Source organism: Pantherophis guttatus, chromosome 6, assembly GCF_059756535.1.
Source record: "Pantherophis guttatus breed Tessera chromosome 6, ASM5975653v1, whole genome shotgun sequence".
Classification (NCBI taxonomy): domain Eukaryota; kingdom Metazoa; phylum Chordata; class Lepidosauria; order Squamata; family Colubridae; genus Pantherophis; species Pantherophis guttatus.
In genome coordinates, this window is record NC_142068.1 from 63,775,001 (window position 1) to 63,795,000 (window position 20,000).

The 20,000-nt window shown below is 34.4% G+C and overlaps 1 protein-coding gene across 25 annotated transcripts in view; it reads right to left on the bottom strand.

The window, feature by feature from the left end:
- Positions 1-20,000, bottom strand: part of EBF3 (EBF transcription factor 3) — a 214,277-nt gene that overhangs the window by 38,028 nt on the left and 156,249 nt on the right. The gene's annotated exons all lie outside the window — the stretch shown is intronic.

Below are 20,000 nucleotides of genomic sequence, written 5' to 3' on the forward strand. Positions count from 1 at the left end.
CTTTGTGACACTTTAAAGAAATGATTTGATTAAGTGATACAATACGAATGCTACAGCTCTCTTAAGAAGCCAAAAGTATGGTACTTTAAATGCAATTTTTTTGTAGTTATACATTCTTATTGTCCTGTTAAGGCAATGTGTATGTGTATAGGACATGAGAATAGCAGTTATCCCAAAAGAGGTATTTCTAATTGGAGAGGTGTTTATGATTTTTTTAAAAAAATATCTACAAATCCTGATATTGTCAAATCCTGCAGGACAAAATAAAAATGAGAAAGATTCTCCTTTGTGCAGCCCTGACGATAGAATGCTGAAAAGTAAATGCTTTTCCACTTGGACAAAGAGTATTAACCTCCAATGTAGCTTTCATAGGTAAGATGTCCACAGCTCAATTTAGTTCTGTGGTACAAACAGGACAAACAGACCTTTTAAGCACCTCTGCTAGGGTGCTGGCAAAGACAATAGAACAAACAATAGAAGAGAGGACTTCCAGCCATTAAGAAGACAGAAACAAACTCCCAAATGGCTTCTCTGTGTTATCAAAAAAAAAAAAAAAATGGGCTCGAGATTTAGATCTATGAGGATTTCAATCCAAACTAGAAAGATGATATTTTTGCATCAGCCTCTATAGGTCATTCACTAATTGCAGAGAATGAAGCAGCAGCAAGTGTAATGGTGGAGCATGTTTCCACTTAGGCCACAGAAAGTAAAGCCTTCACTCTCTTCCAAACAGATGGCAAATGCCCACAACAGCTGCCTGGATGCTGGAGACAGTGACAGAGGATGTGCCCTGGAGCTAACCAGTAAACTGAAATTTATCAGCTCTCTAAAGTCAAGAAAATCTTATGAAACACTAAATGCTAGAATGTTACTAATGTCCACTCAATAGACAATAATGATAGGCAAGATGAGGGGAAGATAAAGACCACAAAATGGTTTATATATTTAATATAATGGTTTATTAGTTTATTAATAGTTATTTCATGGTTTATTAAACATTACAGTTGGGATTTTAAAAAATGAATAGATTTCATTCTGTATTATGCATATATACATATTATGCTACGATATGTAGCATATTTTAGGAGTTTTCTTCACCAAAATGGCAGATTCTAATCTTTAAAACAGCTAAAAAGATTCTTTCAACAATACAGTTCTTGATGAAGAAATGTTCCTTAGATGTTATATTATAGCTTTTGCCTCCCTAGGTTTCTCGGTTTCTATAGGATGCAGTGCAATTAAATGCCATGCATAAAGCCAGCTACTCCGCATGAAATTCTTATTTGACATTGTGGGAATAACAATTAAAACAAGATATGCTTGGAAGTCTGTTGCAACAAATTTGGCTGTTCTGCTTCTATCAATATTCCTGGTAAAACAGCTGCTAGACGCACAAATTCAGGCTGCTATTGATGATCTACACAAAAAAGGTCTGTGATGGGGAAAGGGTTTGAATTAGTTACATGTTAATTCTGGACAATGCCAGAAAGAAAATATAGAGGCTAGCATTTTATACGCATGCCAAACTTTGTTTTGAAAATGAAAAAAGCCGTCCTTCTTAAAACTTTGACTGTAAATCAATCCATCTCCTACCCCTGGGTCTGATCTGATGAATTTTTAATCTGATTAACTTTTAGTTAAATAAAATTGAGTACAAAATGGAGTGGACTTAACCTAGCTGATAAATCCCTAGTTGAGAACCGAGGATTTGTTGCCAGAGACCCAGACTGCAATGATATGCTGATGAGGTAATGGAGGAGGAGATACAGACATCTGCAGCCCCATCAACTTGGAATATTATCTGTGTGGTCTCGGATCTCTCTAAGAAAGCAAAGTCGAAAGTGAAAAAAAGTCGTGTTGCTGCCAAGACACAACATCTGGCAGTAAACCTGGGAATAATGGACTCTTGTAAAGATACAGTAGTTTAGTCTCACACACATAGCTTTTCAGATCCAATTAATCTATAATAACATTTCTTAGATTAGACAAACTTGATGGTGGATATTTTTTTACCAGGGTGATAACTTGGAAAGCAATATAGCAGAGGCCTCTGGTCATTATTTTCCAGGGTTATGCTCTTAAATGTGTTATAGAAAGACCCCAGCATAAAAATATGCCAGGTTTCAGAAGACTCAGTTCTAAAAGTTGCCTAGGAAAGAAATCCTTTCCTTTGTTTCTCAGATTAATTGAACCCCAGTAAACATTAACCTGAGCTATATGGTAAATATCACGCTGCTCTGCTTATGTCCACTCGGTATCCATGTGAATAAGCCTAACACAGCAGGAGTGGGTTCTAAATTTTTTTACTACCAGTTCTGTGGGCATGGCTTATTTTGTGGGTGTGGCTTGATGGTCATGTGACAATTATTTAAGATTTAGCAGAGGTACTGGTCTACCAGGCTTTTAACTGCTTGCAGAGCTGTACCAATCTACCCATTTATTTTTGCAGGCTCTGGTCTACCCATTTATTTTTGCAGGCACTGATCTATTCATGTATTTTTGCAGGCACTGGTCTACTCGTGTATTTTTGCAGGCACTGGTCTTCCCATTTATTTTTGCAGGCACTGATCTACTCATGTATTTTTTCAGGCACTGATCTACTCATGTACTTTTTCAGGCACTGGTCTACCCATTTATTTTTGCAGGCACCGGTCTACTCATTTGTTTTCTTTTAACACTGATCAGCGGCCCTTTGAAGCCCCGTGACAAGAGTTTAAACAGGTTTTTTCCCTCTAGCTGGGACTCAGGAGGCAGCAATAGATTGGGGGTGGGGCCAAATAAAAGGTAAGAATAACGCGGGGGGTGGGGGGGTGTGTGGGGGGGTGCGGGGCAGAACTGGTTCGGTGACATCATATCGTCACTGCTACCGGCTTGGAGGAACCGGGAGGAAACCACCACTGTAACACAGGGAGAATTAACCTAAAAGTGAATTGGATTTGCTGGTAAGACAGTCAACAGAGGCAGAAGTTCCAACTATGCCTGATAAAGTTGGAGCAATAATCCAAAACATTGATAGCTATAAAATTGGAAGAATAATTTAAAATATCAATAGCTATAAATAGTCCCAGGGGAATATTTCGTGTCTGGATTCTAATGCTCATTTGAAAGAGACACGGGTTTCTATCACTTTTTCATATTCCATAGAGGAGTGTTTAGACTAAAGACATTCTAGACTATTGGATCAGATATGACAAGGACAACTCCAATCTCTTTGTTGTTCTGTCTTATGCAAAGTAGTTCAGACTAGACCTTCTAGATTTCATTTCCATGAATATTATTCATCTGTTCCAGATTTCTTTCAATTAGCAGTCTAGAGACTGACCAGGGATTTAGCACATTCAATTCACCTTCTAGATGTTATATTGTTTTTCTGAGATCAGTTAAGACATTCAGTGAGCAAAACAAGAATACTTGTTGGATTCTTTAAGAAAGGGCTGTTTCAGAAGTTACCCAAATCATCATTTCTGTTTTCTGGAATTACATGATATTTTATTAACATATCATTTGTATTAACATGTTTCTTAAATTTTACAATGGAATTAGAAGACTATATCACTTCAGAATATAAAGTGGATCATTTCCTTGAAAAATATCTTTCTCAACATCTCACATCTAGAAAATGTGCAAATAATGTGAAACTGAAAGTTAATACATAGGATTTCCACAGGAAGAGAAAATCTTATGTCCTTGATTATTTCCTTAAAAGATTATTTTTTTTTTAGGAACAGAACCTGTCAGGTAGGTAGCAATTTATAAAGCTATATGTCAAAACATTTAAACATTATCCTTTGAAGGAGCAATGACATTGCATGTAATGATATTCTTAAAATTATTTTGAAAAAAGTGCTGGCCTTCTTTCGTTTTGCTGTGTTGGAGATTTTTTATTGTTTTGTGATCCTAGAGTTAGAAAGTAAAAGAGCAGTAAAGGAATGGAAAACTCTAAATGAGCTAGGTTTTCTAAGGACAATATTATATATCATTTGGAGGCATTAATCAATTATCTAATTGGTATGCCTGGATAATCCACATTTGCAAATATGTTTTACTGAATCCATGTTTAAAATTTTAGGTGTGTAGCAAAATATATAATGGCAGTGAGTTTATTCAGTACATTTCCACAACTTTATATAATCAGTGGTAACAAAATAGCAAAAGCAATAGCACTTAGACTTATATACCACTTCATAGTGCTTTACAGCCCTCTCTAAGCAGTTTACAGAGTCAGCATATTGCCCACAAAAATCTGTCAGTAAAACCCTCATTTTACTGACCTTGGAAGGATGGAAGGATGAGTCAACCTTGAGCAGGTCAGGATCGAACTCCTGGCAGTTGGCAGAGTCAGCCTGCAATACTGCATTATAACCACTGTTCCACCACGGCTCTTGCATATGACTGAAGGCTGCTATCATGATATTAGGGATGACATTTTTCAGTCCAAGGATCTCATACCTCCAGATAAGGCTATGGAAATTCAGCTACTAATGATTGTTGGCACAATTATTTGCAATTTTTGTGCTTCAAGTGGAGCAAAAGAAATGAGCCTCAATGATTTTACAATGTTACATCCCCAAATAAGAAGGGGGTGAGGAGTCCCAAAATGTTCAGTCTCAAAACTCAGTTACATCTCTGAAAACACAGAATAGTCAGTCTTCTGCAACTTTTAGGGAAAAATACATCATCTAGCTAGAAAAAGATCCCCTTCCTACTCAGATCCAAATCTACTGCAAACTGGATTTCTTGCATGTTAACTTATGTAACGCAGGTTTTTTTTGCGAATGCAGATTTTCCACTTTTATAAACTATAAAAAGTATGAAGTGGTCCTAAACTTCTGCAGTCAAACTCTGATTTTAATATTATATTGAATTGGCTTGGTGTAAAACTTTGGATGGCCTGACATCAACTTAATGGAAAGTCACCACTGACACATGCATAGTATTATTTCACTATAGAGTAAGAGACTGCAGATAAAAAGCTTAGTCAGGATCAATTTCATTTGATAAAGCTATTTTAATGTTAATTAATAAAGCTACTTTAATACTAATTGCACCATCTCTATATCCAGGATCACTTTTCTTTATTCCATTCTATTTTCTTGAGCTCTTAGCCTTGGGCTTTTCCAAAGTAGGTGGGCTCCCAAGTTATGATTGTAGTCAGAGAAACTTTTCACCAACTCCATCTGCTGAAAAGGCTACAAAAGCACTTGAGGAATTCAGATTTATATTTTCATTACTCTGAGACTGCTCTTGATGCCTCTTGAGCTTTAGCTTATACAGAATTCAGCAATCCTACTGAATTATACTTTGGTGACATTATACTTTGGTATTAGAACTGACTTCATATGGTTTTCTGAGAACTATTCACGGTGGCAGAGTTTTAATTTATGCAGTTACAATTGTTACACTGCATCACAATCTCTTGAGAAAAAAAACGAAAGCCTTCATTTTCTGAAACAATCCAGAAACCAAAGATTCACATATAAGTATTTCTTTGATTTCCATGAAGTTTGCTAATAACGCCTAAGCTTCTTTTGAAAAAAAGATATAAGGTCTTCCCCCCAAAAACTCCTTGCTTGGCTTTTATAGTTAAATAAATTATTGACACTAGAGAATAATTTTGTTTGTTAAAATGTACAAATTAACAATCTGCTCCAAATCATTATAATGCTGAAATTAACTAGCTATGATTGTGTGTTTAGGATTACATCAATTTTAAATAAATCTGACCTGGTTTCAAACCCCTTAGCCCCCTCAAAAGTTACATAGACGGCATTGCTGAATTTGCTACTTGCTTTGAATCCTTGAGGCTTACTGTGCAATTATAAAAACATTTAAGTATGAGAATGCTAGAATCTGATGAAAAATTCCTGCATTGTCCCATGAGTTATGAGAATACTCATGTTGGCAATATTTTTGGGGCACTTAACTAGTGAACCAAAGTCCAATAGACAGATGAGGAAAGTTTTTGAAATCATTCATTATTAGAATGTTCTGTTCCTTCCATCATATCAATTGTATTACAGGTAGTCCTCAACTTACAACTATTCATCTAGTGACCATTCGAAGTTACAATGGCACCAAGACCGTTTCTCACACTTATGAATGTTGCTGCATCCCTATGTCACATGATCAAAATTCAAGTGCTTGGCAACTGGCATGTATTTATGATGGTTGCACTGTCCCAGGATCATATGATCACCATTTTAATCTTCCCAGCCTGACTTCCGACCATTAAGTGAAACCAGATTCACTTAATGACCATACAATATATTTAACAAGTGCAGTGATTTGCTTAACAACTGTGGTAAAAAAATATTGTAAAATGAAGCACAACTCACTTAATAACTGCCTTGCTTAGCAACAGGAATTTTGGGTTCAATTATAGTCGTAGGTCGAGGACTACCTGTCCAGCAATTATAGCTTTTGAGCATAGATTATTATAAAATATTGTGGTTTTTTTTTAAAAAAAATCTCTGCTTTGGAGCATAAACTTATTTGAGCCCTCTGCTCAACTTAACATTCTTTTAGTTGTGCCTTATGTTAATAGTATTTTTTGTCTCCATTCATTTTTGTCCAATGAGTCTATCTTTCAATAAATAGGATTTGATGAGAAAACACATCTAAATAATATTTTAACTGATTAGTTTTGTCGTCTTGAATGAGCAATATTGATCAAGTGACCATTTCAAATACATGAGCATGGCTTGGATGACATCCTCCAACTGGCCCTTATTATCCTGCTAAATTGGACTATGCCATGGGCTCTTTGAATAAGATAATCTATTGATCTAAATCAGGGGTGAAAAAATGTCATCCTCCAGATGTTGCTTAATTACACCTTCACCATTGGCCATGCTGAGAAGCACAGTTTAGCAGACATCTGGAAAGCCACAGATTCCTTACTCCCAAACTAGATCAATAAGACTATCTACAGCAACAGCTGAGAACACCACAGTATGCTCAAACAGCAAAATAAACCACTAATTTATGCACCAATCATTGGTGAATCTACAGAAGAATATCTTTAAACTTGATTCAGCAGACATGGAATGCTTATCTGGTTTTAGTTGTCACATACAGGGAGTCTTCAACCAGAATTGAGCCCAAGATTTTTATTGCTAAATGAAACATTTGTTAAGTGAATTTTGCCCCATTTACGACCTTTGGTGTCACAGTTGTTAAGTGAATCACTGCAGTTGTTAAGTTAGTAGCATGGTTGTTAAGTGAATTTGTCTTTCTCATTGACTTTCTTTGACAGAAGGGCACAAAAAGTGATCACATGACCCTGGGACACTGCAACTGTCGTAAATATGAGTCAGTTGCTAAACATCCGATTTTTGATTGTGTGACTATGTGACTAATGGTTCTAAGTGTGAAAAACAGTCATAAGTCACTTTTTTCAGTGCCGTTGTAAATATGAATGGCCACTAAGTGAACTGTTGTAAATTGAGGACCACCTGGAATTCTCAGTGCAATTAAAGGGATATTTATACACTAGTTTCTATCACATATTCTAACAAACATGTTTAGAAGTTCAACCATAGATAAACCTATGCCTATAAATCAATCATATAGAATAATTCAACCTACATACAAAACATATACAGTTTTGCACAATTAGATTATGTAATTATCACATAAGTATGTCTATCTTTTAGTTAGGGAAGGACAGTAGGTTAACATTCTTAAATAGATGAGCTGTATTATTTCTATATTCTAAAAAATCTGCAGAAGTTGCAATGGGAAATATTCAAATATGGCCAGTATGAATTCCTAAATTCCTTACCCACTTAGGAATAAATTTGTTCACTGAACAAATGACACAGCACTTCCACTTTCTGAGTGTTGTTTGTATATTTTGTTTGTGTATTTTTAAAATGTAACAATTATTTAATCTAACAAAGAAATTGTTTGGATTATATCAAATAAATAATCCAAACAATAATTCAAAACAAAAAAAAAAAAAACGCTGAAGATCAAGGCTACTACATAAAGGTATGGCATTGCTAATGATGTTAAAACAATTTTAATGTTAGAGGATGTTTAAAACATGGAAATATTATCTAAAACTGTAAATGTTCATCTTGTGACATAAAAATACAGCAAGTTAATATATAGAAAAATATGGCATTTTGAGTGTACATTTCACTATGTACATTTGTTATTTTATTAATATAACAAAGTCTTTAACTCCTATGATACTGAAATATGAATAGTATATTGAAGTAAATAGTATATTCTATTTTATGCATTAAATACTCCTAGGTGCTTCCATAATTGAGATATATTTTAATAATGCAAACCTTAGTTGTGCTTGTCTGTCTTCATATTTGTGGCCTTATTTGGTGATACTCTTCCCATGGGTACTATAGCTAAATATAGAGATTTCTGCTATCCATTAAAGACTGAATTGCAGCATACTCTTTTATAGATATATTATGAAAAACAGGATTTTTCCCTTTGATGCATCTTAATTTGTAGTTTCTGCGATAGCATTCCTTTAAATTATTTTGAATCTCATCCTCTCTTCTGATAGAGAAGTACAGTGATCTTGAAAATGCTACAGATTTCAATAATCAAATGTCTACCAAAGGTAATTCATGTATCGAAGCAAAGATCATGAGAGTCAACATGTGATGAGGGGAACTGTTCTCCATTTTTACTACAAGATTCAGAAGCTGGAGAATTACTTTTTAATTACATCCTACAATTATATGTGCCTCTCCAATTAGCATTATATGAGGAAATTTAACCCAGATTGTCTTTATACAAAGTGAAATATAAAATGTAAACAACATATAATGTTCATAGATACATACAAGCACACTATTATTCCAATGCTTTAAACAGGTTTCTAATATCAAATATTTTTCCTTTGGTAAAAAAAATCAAACCAGAGTGAACAATAATAATATATCCTACTAATCAAGTATCATATCTTCAATAAAATATAACAAACATCAATAAAACAAGTAGAAACAAAGAGAAAATGAACCATTAATAAAAAGTCCAACTATATTATTATGGTATTTAAGTCTAAGTACTATTGCTATTGCTCATAAATGCCAGATACATAAACGAATCAATCAGACAATAATCGCCAATAAAGCTGATAATTCAAACATTTCTTGGGGAAGAATAACCCAAAATCAGGAGGCCACCACAGAGAAGGTTTATATCATTATTCAATACATTTCACTGTTGATAGTACAAAATAGGTCTCCCATTGAGTTGTTTGATACAGGAGAAGTTGTTTCTTTGGATAACTGGGCCCAAGTCATTTAGTACATTGTAAATCATTAATAATGTTGTAGCAACCCAGAAATGAATGAATGAATGAAGAAACGAATCTTGAAACAATGTTAATCTCTATCACTTATACCTGTTAGAATTCTTGAGGTTAAATTTCCAGATACCTTATCCAAAGCCAGGCTAACTTACACCTTATTATAAAATCTCTAGCAAGATTATTGGAGTATGAATAAAATATACTCATACACAGAGTAGCTGTATTGCAGGGGTGTCAAACTCAAGGCCCAGGAGCCAGATCTGGCCCATGGGGTACTTAGATCTGGCCCACGAGATCGCCCTGGAAACAGCAAATGACCGGCCTGAAGTGCTTCTGCCAGCTCCATTTTCAGCTTTCACGGCCTTCTGCAACCCTCTTCCAGTGAAAATGAAGTTTGTTTTTTGCTGGCCAGAGTTCGGGAGCCTTTTGCTGATAGAGCACTTGGGCTGCCACAGGTGCCCCCAACAGGAATGGCGTTGAGCTGGCCACGCCCACCCCAGCCACGCCCACCCTGGCCCCCTGAGGTCAAACACAACACTGATGCAACACTCAATGAAATTGAGTTTGTCACCCCTGCTGTATTGGATTAAAGAAGTACATTTCTCCTTCTAGATTTATTCATTTCCAGAAGATGTTATTTAGCTCAATCTTGGATCTGACCCACCATTTTGTCTAAATTCAGATCAGTTTATTAGTCATTACAATCTACTTTACATATGCCTTCGTGGCCTCAGATGATATAGAGAAATCCAGATGTCATGTTACTTCTCTTTCCTAGATTTTTTTAATCTTATTTCTCATTGATTTCATATAGATCAAAGATTTACAACTTTAACTGGGCCAGAGGCTGTGTTTGGTCTTTAACCAGCATGTAAGTGACCGCTTTCTCGAAAACAGAGGATAAGATCAAGATAAAAGTTTAATTTTAATTCAGCCAGATACATTTTATATTATTACCCTTCAGTCTTATATTGGATAATTTTTGCTTTATGCCTCATTAAAAAGTATAATTTGGTAGTAACTTTTGAAAATAGTTGGCCTGAGTCCAAAACTTCAAAAAACCTTGTACAACTCTGATATGAGATGAAGTTATCTCCACTGGTGTTTAAGTTTTTAAGCAATTTATTATCTACAAAATTAAGGTACTTACTACTAACTTAAATAATTGAAAATAAATATGCATGCTGCATCTTATTTTTCTCCACCGTGTATCTAAAAATCTGTATACTGTTACTAATAGTTTGAATGTAACTAAAAATTATATTCTATATCAAGGGTAAACTATACAAGTATACTCACAATAATGTAAGTTAGATGTGCTGTTGTTGTCTTTGTTATATCCTGGCAAACGTTCTGTGTTTATCAAAATTATACAACTATGTTTTTACATTACTTTTTAAAATTAGAAGTCTTGTTTGTATTACTGCCATAGTATGTGATGTATGTAAAGTAATAGAAATATTATTACTTTTCCTCCCTCACATTGTGTTTAATACTTTGGGGTTCTATTTATAGATTCTTTTTGGGGTATCTATTGGGGTATCTATTTATAGATACCTTTTATGTTTTTACTTTGTTCCCATTTTTTAAAAATTACAATACATTCCTTTTGCATTATCTTGATATTTAATACATTTATGTAAAATTTACATCATTTTACATTGGTTTGTGTGTTTCAATGATAGTTATTATTTGAAATATGCACTGCCAATTATCTTTTGGTTGTTTTTTAAATTCACTGAGATTGTCTTTGGAATTAAATATATTGTTTTCTTTTCCATTTTCTTTTATTTGGAGTGTCATGTGAGAAAGACATTAATTTAATAGCTCTAGAAACTATGCATTGGAAAGGTTTTATTGATATATTATCAGTTTAACTTTTATTGACTCCCACAAAATTATATGGAATACGTATGTGCTGGATATATAAATATATATGTGCAAGTCTGTATGTGTACATGTATAGTGATTGTAAAACAGTGGCCCCCAACCTTTTGGGCACCAGGGACCGATTCCATGAAGAGAAGTTTTTCTGTGGACCGGAGGGCGCATGATTTCACATGCTGCCTGCATCCTGCAGATGGGGCTTTGCTTGTTTGCACCAACCAGTTGCTGGCATATCATGGACCAGTGCCGGTCCACGGATTGGAGTTGGGGACCCCTGTTGTAAAACAACTTTGCCTCCCAATTTTCTTTTCTTTTGTATATTAATTTATGCCATCAACCATATGACAAAAAATAAAGAATAAAGATAGAATCTTGAAATGCAGTAAAAGGTTTCTGGGACTCATTCTAAAAATAAATCTGTTCATTACTATTTGAAATGCTGTTAAAACTTTTCTTTTTTTAATTATATTTTTAAAAATTTTAATGGATCTAATGGCCTACGGTAGTACATATTGAATAAATACAACTGAAATGCTATTTTTCTTTCTTTTACAAAATTATTATCCACATTCTAGTATATGATCTAGCAGGTGAAATTGGTTATTCATCCTCATGCCTTCTTTAAATATATATGTTATTAAACTCTTTGACTGGAATATGATCCTATGACTAAATGTCTATGGAGATTCTCAGTCATCCAAGTCCTGGTTGTCCCAAAAGTGTTTTTTCAAAAAGCAACTGTGAACTTTCTTTGTTTTTTCCTTGAAGACTTTTTGCTTCTCATCCAAGAAGCTTCTTCAGTTTTGTCTGAATTGTGGTGAATACAAGGATTTATATTCCTTGCAGTCATCCAGTCATTTCAGAATGCTAACAACCAGATGACTGCAAGGAATATAAACCCTTCCATTCCCATTGTTCAGTCAAAACCGAAGAAGCTTCTTGAATGAGAAGAGAAACGTCTTCTCAAAGGAAAAAACAAAGAAAGTCCAGTTGACTTTTGAAAAAGCACCCTTGGGGCATGTATAACTAAATGTTTGGAACTGCCCTAGTGACATATAGTTTTTATATAACTGTGTTTCTAGACAGCGCTTTTGTAACTAGTATATTCTAGAGCAGGATTTCTCAACCTTGGCAACTTTAAGTTACATGGAGTTTGATTCCCAGAACTCCCCAGAATTCTGTGAGCTGGAATCCACACATCTTAAAGTTGCCAAGGTTGAGAAACAGTACTTTTAGAGGTTCCATTGTTCTTTACATGAGCCTTGTAAACATCCCACAGAAGTTTTCAGCCAATAATGATCTGTCATTGGCCTCTGCAGAAGGGAAAGTCTGTCTTTCACAACAGCCTGGAAATGCAATAAACTCCTATCAAATTAAGAAAAGAGGTGTCTATCTTCAGGCTGTTAGAGAGAAGTAGATGGGCTTGAAGGATGGGCTTCAAAAATCAAGCAGCTGTCAGAAGAGAAATCTCTTTCATTTTCTATCAGTCCACTTTTTGCTTCCATACAACTCCGGATCACTTATGGATTGCATGTGAGTTGCAAAGTATAAGAAGCGTTTACACACTGCTCTTAAACTGGATTGAATTCATACACATTGTGCATCTTATTATACATGTTTTTAATGGCAGGATGAATGGTCTCTTGATAAAAATATTATTTTGAAATGAAAAACATATTTCACAGATTTTTTTGAAACTGCCACCATTATTATTTTTATAAATGACTCAAGGTGGCAATTGTACCTAATATTCCTTCCTTTTCCTATTTTATCTTTCGCAACAATCTATGCGGTGGATTGGGCTGAAAGAGAGTGACTGGTCCAAAATCACCCAGGTGACTTTCTTGCCTAAAATGGGACTAGAACTCACAATCTCCTGGTTTTTAGCCTGATGTCTTCACCAAACTGGTTCTATTTGATGGTTCCTGTGGATTGTTCCTTACCATGAACAAATCATAGCTTTAGGATTACATTCTCTTTTTATTCCCTGATCCCCCTCATTATGCACTACACTCCCTCTTCCTTATATGATTTGCACTGAAAATCAAAATCTCTGTAGGCAACTTTATCAACTTTATTTCATGAATATATGGTCAACATGATACGGCGAGGAACATTCCTTAAATAACATATGGGTAGAACCACAAATCAATTTTTTCTACTTTGAGATCTGAGATGAGATTTGGACTGGTCCAATTTAAAACACAGTTATTGCCACTGAAATTCTTTCATAATGATGCTAAACAATATCTTTGTGGCATAATGTTATCTTAGAGCATTGGAAGAATTCAGTGGCACTGTTGAAAGGATTATTACATCAACACTACCCATTCCAAAGAAGTAAAAAATGCAGACCCCAAAAATACATTTTCAGTATATATACTTTGAATGAGATACATACACACAGAGACATATATGCACACATACATAAATATAAATATATGTGTGTGTTTGTGTGTATACATTTAAGAATACATATTGAAAAGACATTTTCTTTCATATATCATATAAATTAAACATAAAGATATAATCTAAGAATAAATGTATAAGCAAAATAAGTTACTTTGCATGCAACTAAATTTTAGTAGATATTAAGTAGAAACAACTTTTTTTTAGGAGGAAGAGGCAGAAATGAAGGCTTTGTTAGTGTTAATTTCCTCATTTATGGGGCCAGAGAGACAATATTTACACCATGGTTCAGAAAATTTATCAGTTTCCCCTTTAACTGATGCTGCCACAATCTGGAGAAATCGAGCCAGTCTGATGCAGCGATCAGACTTTGGTCATAGCTACTTGAAAAAATAAAATAAAATAAAGCACTTTCTGATGATAGACAAATGTGTCTTGTTAGCAACAGCCAAAAAGCGCTTGACTTGTACTAATAACAAAAAGGCCATGCTGGTCACCATGGGTCTAAAGACGAAGCACCCTGTCACTGCCTTGGTTGGGAAATTAGCAAATAATGTTCCTTTTCTTTGATAAATGGATGACAGTTCTCTCTCACCAATCATTTTTTAACATTTTGATGCATGTCTATGATCCCGCCGGAGGAACAGAAAAGTTTACTGGCCCTCAATTTTCAGATGATGAATGGAACACTCTAAATGTGCGATTTCTGTATGAGGTATAGTTCATTTTAAGCACTTCGAGTAAATGGGTGTCACTGATTAGAACAAATAGTCTACTTGTGCAATAGCACAAATGGTATGTCTCATTCTTCTGGTCTCCTCTGAGACAGAAAAGAAGAGGGACAACAATGACCATGTAATACTTATTGGAACCACAGCTGTTTAAACTGAACAATTTTAGGTGATCCAAACATCTAATCACCATGACAGGTTACTAAAACACTTCTTTTTAATGTTTGTTATTGGCCTAATTAAATGCTTATTGTGCTAAGAATCTAAAGCCGCATAAAAAGATATTGCTAAAGAGAATGCTTTTTTTCTGTTTCTGCTTCCATAAAATGTTTCAGGTTATACATGTCTGTTAAATTATAAAATGGGAAACCATTGGTTGAAATCATTTTAAAAATCAAATTAGAACACAGATGTAATCCTATAGGAAGACAATATTATCTGTCCTACTTTCTTACTGACAATCGGTATTAGCCCAACATCTGATAAACGAATGTCTAATCCCGTAAAAAGAGAATGCTGTTTTAGTGATAATGAAAAAATGAAATATATATAATCTTTAAGAGTGCGAAAATATGGCAGCAATTGTTCTTTAAAAAGGCTAGCTCACAAATGTGAGCAAATCACTATTTGTGTTTTATTAATTATTTTTCACAATAGCAGAGCTCTTCTGTGGTAACGAACCATAATTGAATATGTACAAGAAATGATCAGATGGTTTGAATTTAACTAAGGCATTAGCATTTAGTTTAGCATAGTAAAAATAGTATGATTTGTGGGAGGCAATTAACAATCATTTGCTCTGTGGATACAAGTAATTTGTTTAAAGAGCACTGACCTATGAGACAGCTAGTTTGTGTTGGCTGTGATGGAAAGGAGCTATTGACTCTGAACACAGTGTAACAGCCCCACTGGAGAAAAAAATCACACTGGAATTTACACAAAAGGTCCTTAAAACACTTAAAGCTTGAGGTCTTTTCATAAGGTGAAGTGGGTTAAAATGATATAAACTAGCCAAAGTAGAATCAGATACAGATAGGCAAAATATGGAACCTTCAAAGAAACAGCAATCACCTAGCTACAAAAATAAATTATTTTCCATATTATTTTTGGAAGAGTAATTTTTAGCCCATAAATATTCTATTAACCGAATGATTATTTTCTAAGATTTCACAAGAAAGAAATAGAGTGTGTCCAGAAATGATTGTTGTGTTCTTAGGTGAAAAGTATTACAGACCTAGGAAAATAAATAAATATTTTTTTTAAAAAATGTATTCATTTATCATATGGTATAGCTGCCCAATCTCACATGAAGGTGGCTCTGGATAGCAGACAACATTTAATTGAAAAAAACAATATGTGAAAACTGAACTTAAAAATAACTATTAAAAAGGTAATAAAAAACAAGAGAGAGTGATATTAGTCACATTAAGGGAGCCATCACAACATCTCCTTGGTGTCCTAGTAACCCTCAGGCCTCGTGGCATAATCAGATTTTGAGGGACTTGAGGAATGTGATAGGGCTGTAGCTAACTTCACTTCCAAGAGGAGAAGATTCCCTAAAGCAGGTGCCACAACAAAGAAGGCCCACTTTTTGGGACCTGCCAAATGTAATTCCCAAGCAAATGGAATCCATAGCATGACTTGTCTGCCAAATAGTTCAGACTCAACATTTGGTCTCTTGGATTTGCTATGTACCCATAGTTTGTTGTATTTAGAGTATGTGTGCTAAAAATTACATCCTGCATTAGTATTAACTTCTTTATTTGAGCAAAAGTTAACCATACGAAGGAAGAGAGAGGAAGCAGCTAAGATGAAAACAACCACCTAAACCAAGCCAAACTTAAACAGTAATATCCGCTAACATTGACCTGTAGTTGTAACCAAAGTCAATACATTGCTAAGTTTTTCTTTTGTCTATAAGTTATGCAAAATTCACCAAATTTGAAAACAGTAATTCACTTTACCAAGAAAATAGTAACATGTATTCATCCAAGTAATTCAGTTTCGTAAAGCTACCTATATAATTATTTCCCACACTTTCAGCGGCGTGCTTAAAAATACTAACTGTAACATAATTTCATTTAGGAGCATACAAATCACAATTTTGGTATAATCAAACAACATTGCATGGCTTGTAATGTCATTAAAAAGTAACCTGATATATTTCGTGTAAGAACCGCCAATGACTACTAGCAAATAAAATGATGAATCAACCTTCAGAAAACTCCTTAATTTAAATACACCAGGATTTTATTCTTTCAGGTAAGAACTATTTTAATTGTCATTAAACAAGCAAGTGATACATGACTTGACAAATATTAAAACAAGTATTACACTCAATTATTAATTTGCACCGTTCTCTTTTAAATGCAGCAAATATCTCATTAATTTAATTTTAGGTGCCCACCAGTTTATATTTTACAGTCTGGAAGGCAATTTACTAACTGGCAATTACATACAGAATGATTGTTAATTCTGCTCCTAAGTGCTAGCTGCTTGAAAACTGTTACGTCTCTCTAATTTCTGACCTTCTTACAACAAGGGTGAGGTACATTGGGAATAGCAAGGCCTAGCAGAGAAGAGCTGGACATGTCATTTGTGACTCATTCTTTTAATTCACCGTGCTAATCAACTGAACTGCCACAATCTCCCAAGGTAATTGTATCTTTACAATAGTTGAAAGCAGCATGCTAAAAGGCATAGATAGATGGTATAAGGGACCTTCCCATCCTTCTGAGAATTAGCACAGCAACCGCTCTCTACATGTGGCTCATGGAGTCTGGGATTGTGGGGTGTTTTAAATTGGGTAGTTTTATATCAACATACACGTATCCTTTAAATGCCTCCACTTCTGTACTTTGGAAGCTTCTTTTGCACACTATACCCTTGTTTCGTTCTTCTCCAGCTTTATTACCCTTTGTTCCACCTCATGCTGAGAAGGTTAAATGTTAGAATGCCAAGCCAGACTGCAAGCATGGTGGGATACTGATGAGAACCAGATGCCCTGGAGATTCTAGCCCTCCCTCTTATGGGACGACATAATTTTCATATTGTGAAATACAGTGAAGTTTGGCTCAGTTTTCAGTGGTGAGTGTAATTTCCAATGATTATCTCATTGTCCCCATCAATTTCGGGGCAATACAAATCAGACTGAAGTTTCCAGGTCAGACAGGCTGTGACCTTACCCTTCCTCTTACTTTCTCTAGCCATGTAGTACCTGAGACGTGTAGTAACTTGTAGCTTTTTTTATTTGTAGGCTTCCAGTAAATTAATTGCAGCCAGAACGGCTTTAGTAACTTTGATTCTCTGAAATGTCATTCGTTCACATGTCCTATGACTTCTTGGGACAAAGAATACATTGACCAATGTAAGAGTGTGGATTTTAAAACAGTGGCAAATTGTGAAAATTGCCATCAAAAAGCTAGTAAAAAAATAAAATTTATCTGCTAAGACTGGATTCTCATTAGTACATGTAATAAAGTCATTAGAACTACTCATTTAGTTTGGAACTTATTATTTGCTGCTTTTAAAAACAAAACAGTCCTATACAAACATACACACACTACATATACAAACACACATACATTGCTACTTAAATAGTAATCAGAGCTAATACTGAAGAAAGTATCAAAATTATTGCGTAACAGTCCAGAACTTGTAGTATCACACTTGCAATATTACACTTCCGATCTATATTGTCTGCTGCAGAAATTATAGTGAAATTCTCTCTCTCTCTCTCTCTCTCTCTTTCTCTCTCTCTCTCTCTCTCTCTTTCTGTCTCTGTCTCTCTGTCTCTCTCTCATCATGTTGTCAACTTAACTATTTAAAAAACATAACAGCTAGATTGCTTATTTAACTTTATTTTGGTCATTAACCAACACATAAGAGCTGGGTTAAAAAGATCAAAATAAATGCGTTATGATTTATCTCTATGGAACCTTTTCAATAATCTACTGCTGCTATTTTCTCATGAGGTTGCCAGAGGGCTTTCAGGTAACTTATTGTTAGTTTATTGCAACTTAAATACAGTACATTTGCATTTGAAGTCTAAGGTTCAGTCACTTCAGAAAACTTTTTAGAAATTTAGGATTTAACTAGAAGCTATGCACGGACATTGGTTTCTAACCAGACTAATAGCGAAATGCTCCACCCTTTTGTACTTACAGAATGAAATCACATGTGACTATGGAAGAGGCAAAATTTGCATCAAATTGTGATCCTCCATAGTCATTTCTTATTCCATCATGTAGACACCTATATGGATGATCGAGTTTAGCCATCAGGCATGATTTTTTTAGATATCCACAATAAAGACTCTTAATACTTAGACAATTAGTATTTAGCCTTACTTTTACTCATCTTTTTTTTTAATTGTGTGTTAAAACAACAACCACAGACCATTTTATAATTAATTCCAAATATTTTCAAATGGGACATTGGGGGGGGAGTGCTATTTCAATATGTATTCAAATTTAGTATTAGTTTAAGATTTATGCATTATTGTAATCTATCTTGTATATTTTTGTCTTTTTATACTAGTCCTATGCTTTATATAGACTCATTTTTAATGAGTCTACCAACACTCTACAGGAATCATATGTACGATAAACAAATCAGTTGAGTTTTTTCCTTGGGATTATGCATTCCCCCCAAAAATACATATTTGGCTTAAAGATGGGGCTATCTACGTGCCCTATTGATACCAAAGACTCTTTTTCTTTTCAAATCTGATACCCTAAAAAATATCCAACATGGCATCATCATAATCAACGATTATTTCCTTTACTTTGGGTACGACATATGTCCATCACATATGACATTGATGCTCTTTTTACAGATTTTTATCTAATTCTTTATTTAAGAATTCTAATGAAATATTTAGAAAAGTTCTTGAGAAAACCCATTTCACATAAGTTCTGACCAACTCTCTGATTTACTTTTTGAAAACTTAAACACAATTTAAATACACATTAGCTAACATCATCAGAATACTTCTCTTTTTCCACTATATAAATATTCTCATTCTCATCTCCCCCCCCCCACCACCACACAGTACATTTAAATTTTCTCATAAACCTCTTACACTAGGATAAATCTATCAGAGGCAGTTCAATTAATCTGGATCAAGTGACTGGATAATTTAAAATATGAAAGTGACACTTTTTTCCTCATATTTCAAACTCTATTGGAAATATGATTTTAAGTTTTACATACCCAGATTTAATATTTCTCATGGCCACAGAAAGCTTGCCAATAAAAATCTTTCTCCCACACGTAGATTACACACATACATACATATACAATTTACATAGGATCAGTACAACTTATAAACCATTGTGTTCATTCTTGATATCATGTTCCTACTGACAAAATTGTCAGTAAAAATTATTACAATTTATGACTACATTTGGCTTTTTAATCTGGTATGCTCTTTGGTTTTTTTTTTTTTTGAGTAAACAATAGTTTACATACAAAGAGGTTAGTATTTGCAAAAATTGAATTTGTTTCTGTTTTCATTACATGTCACAGTAATACCTGCTTATAATAATTACTGTAACCACAATTGATGCCTACAATATATGTATAATGAAGTCTACATTTATGAAATATAGGGTTAAACAAAAATATTTTAAAAATAATATTATGCAATAATGGATGCACAGTGTGCATTCATTAATTTGAACAAA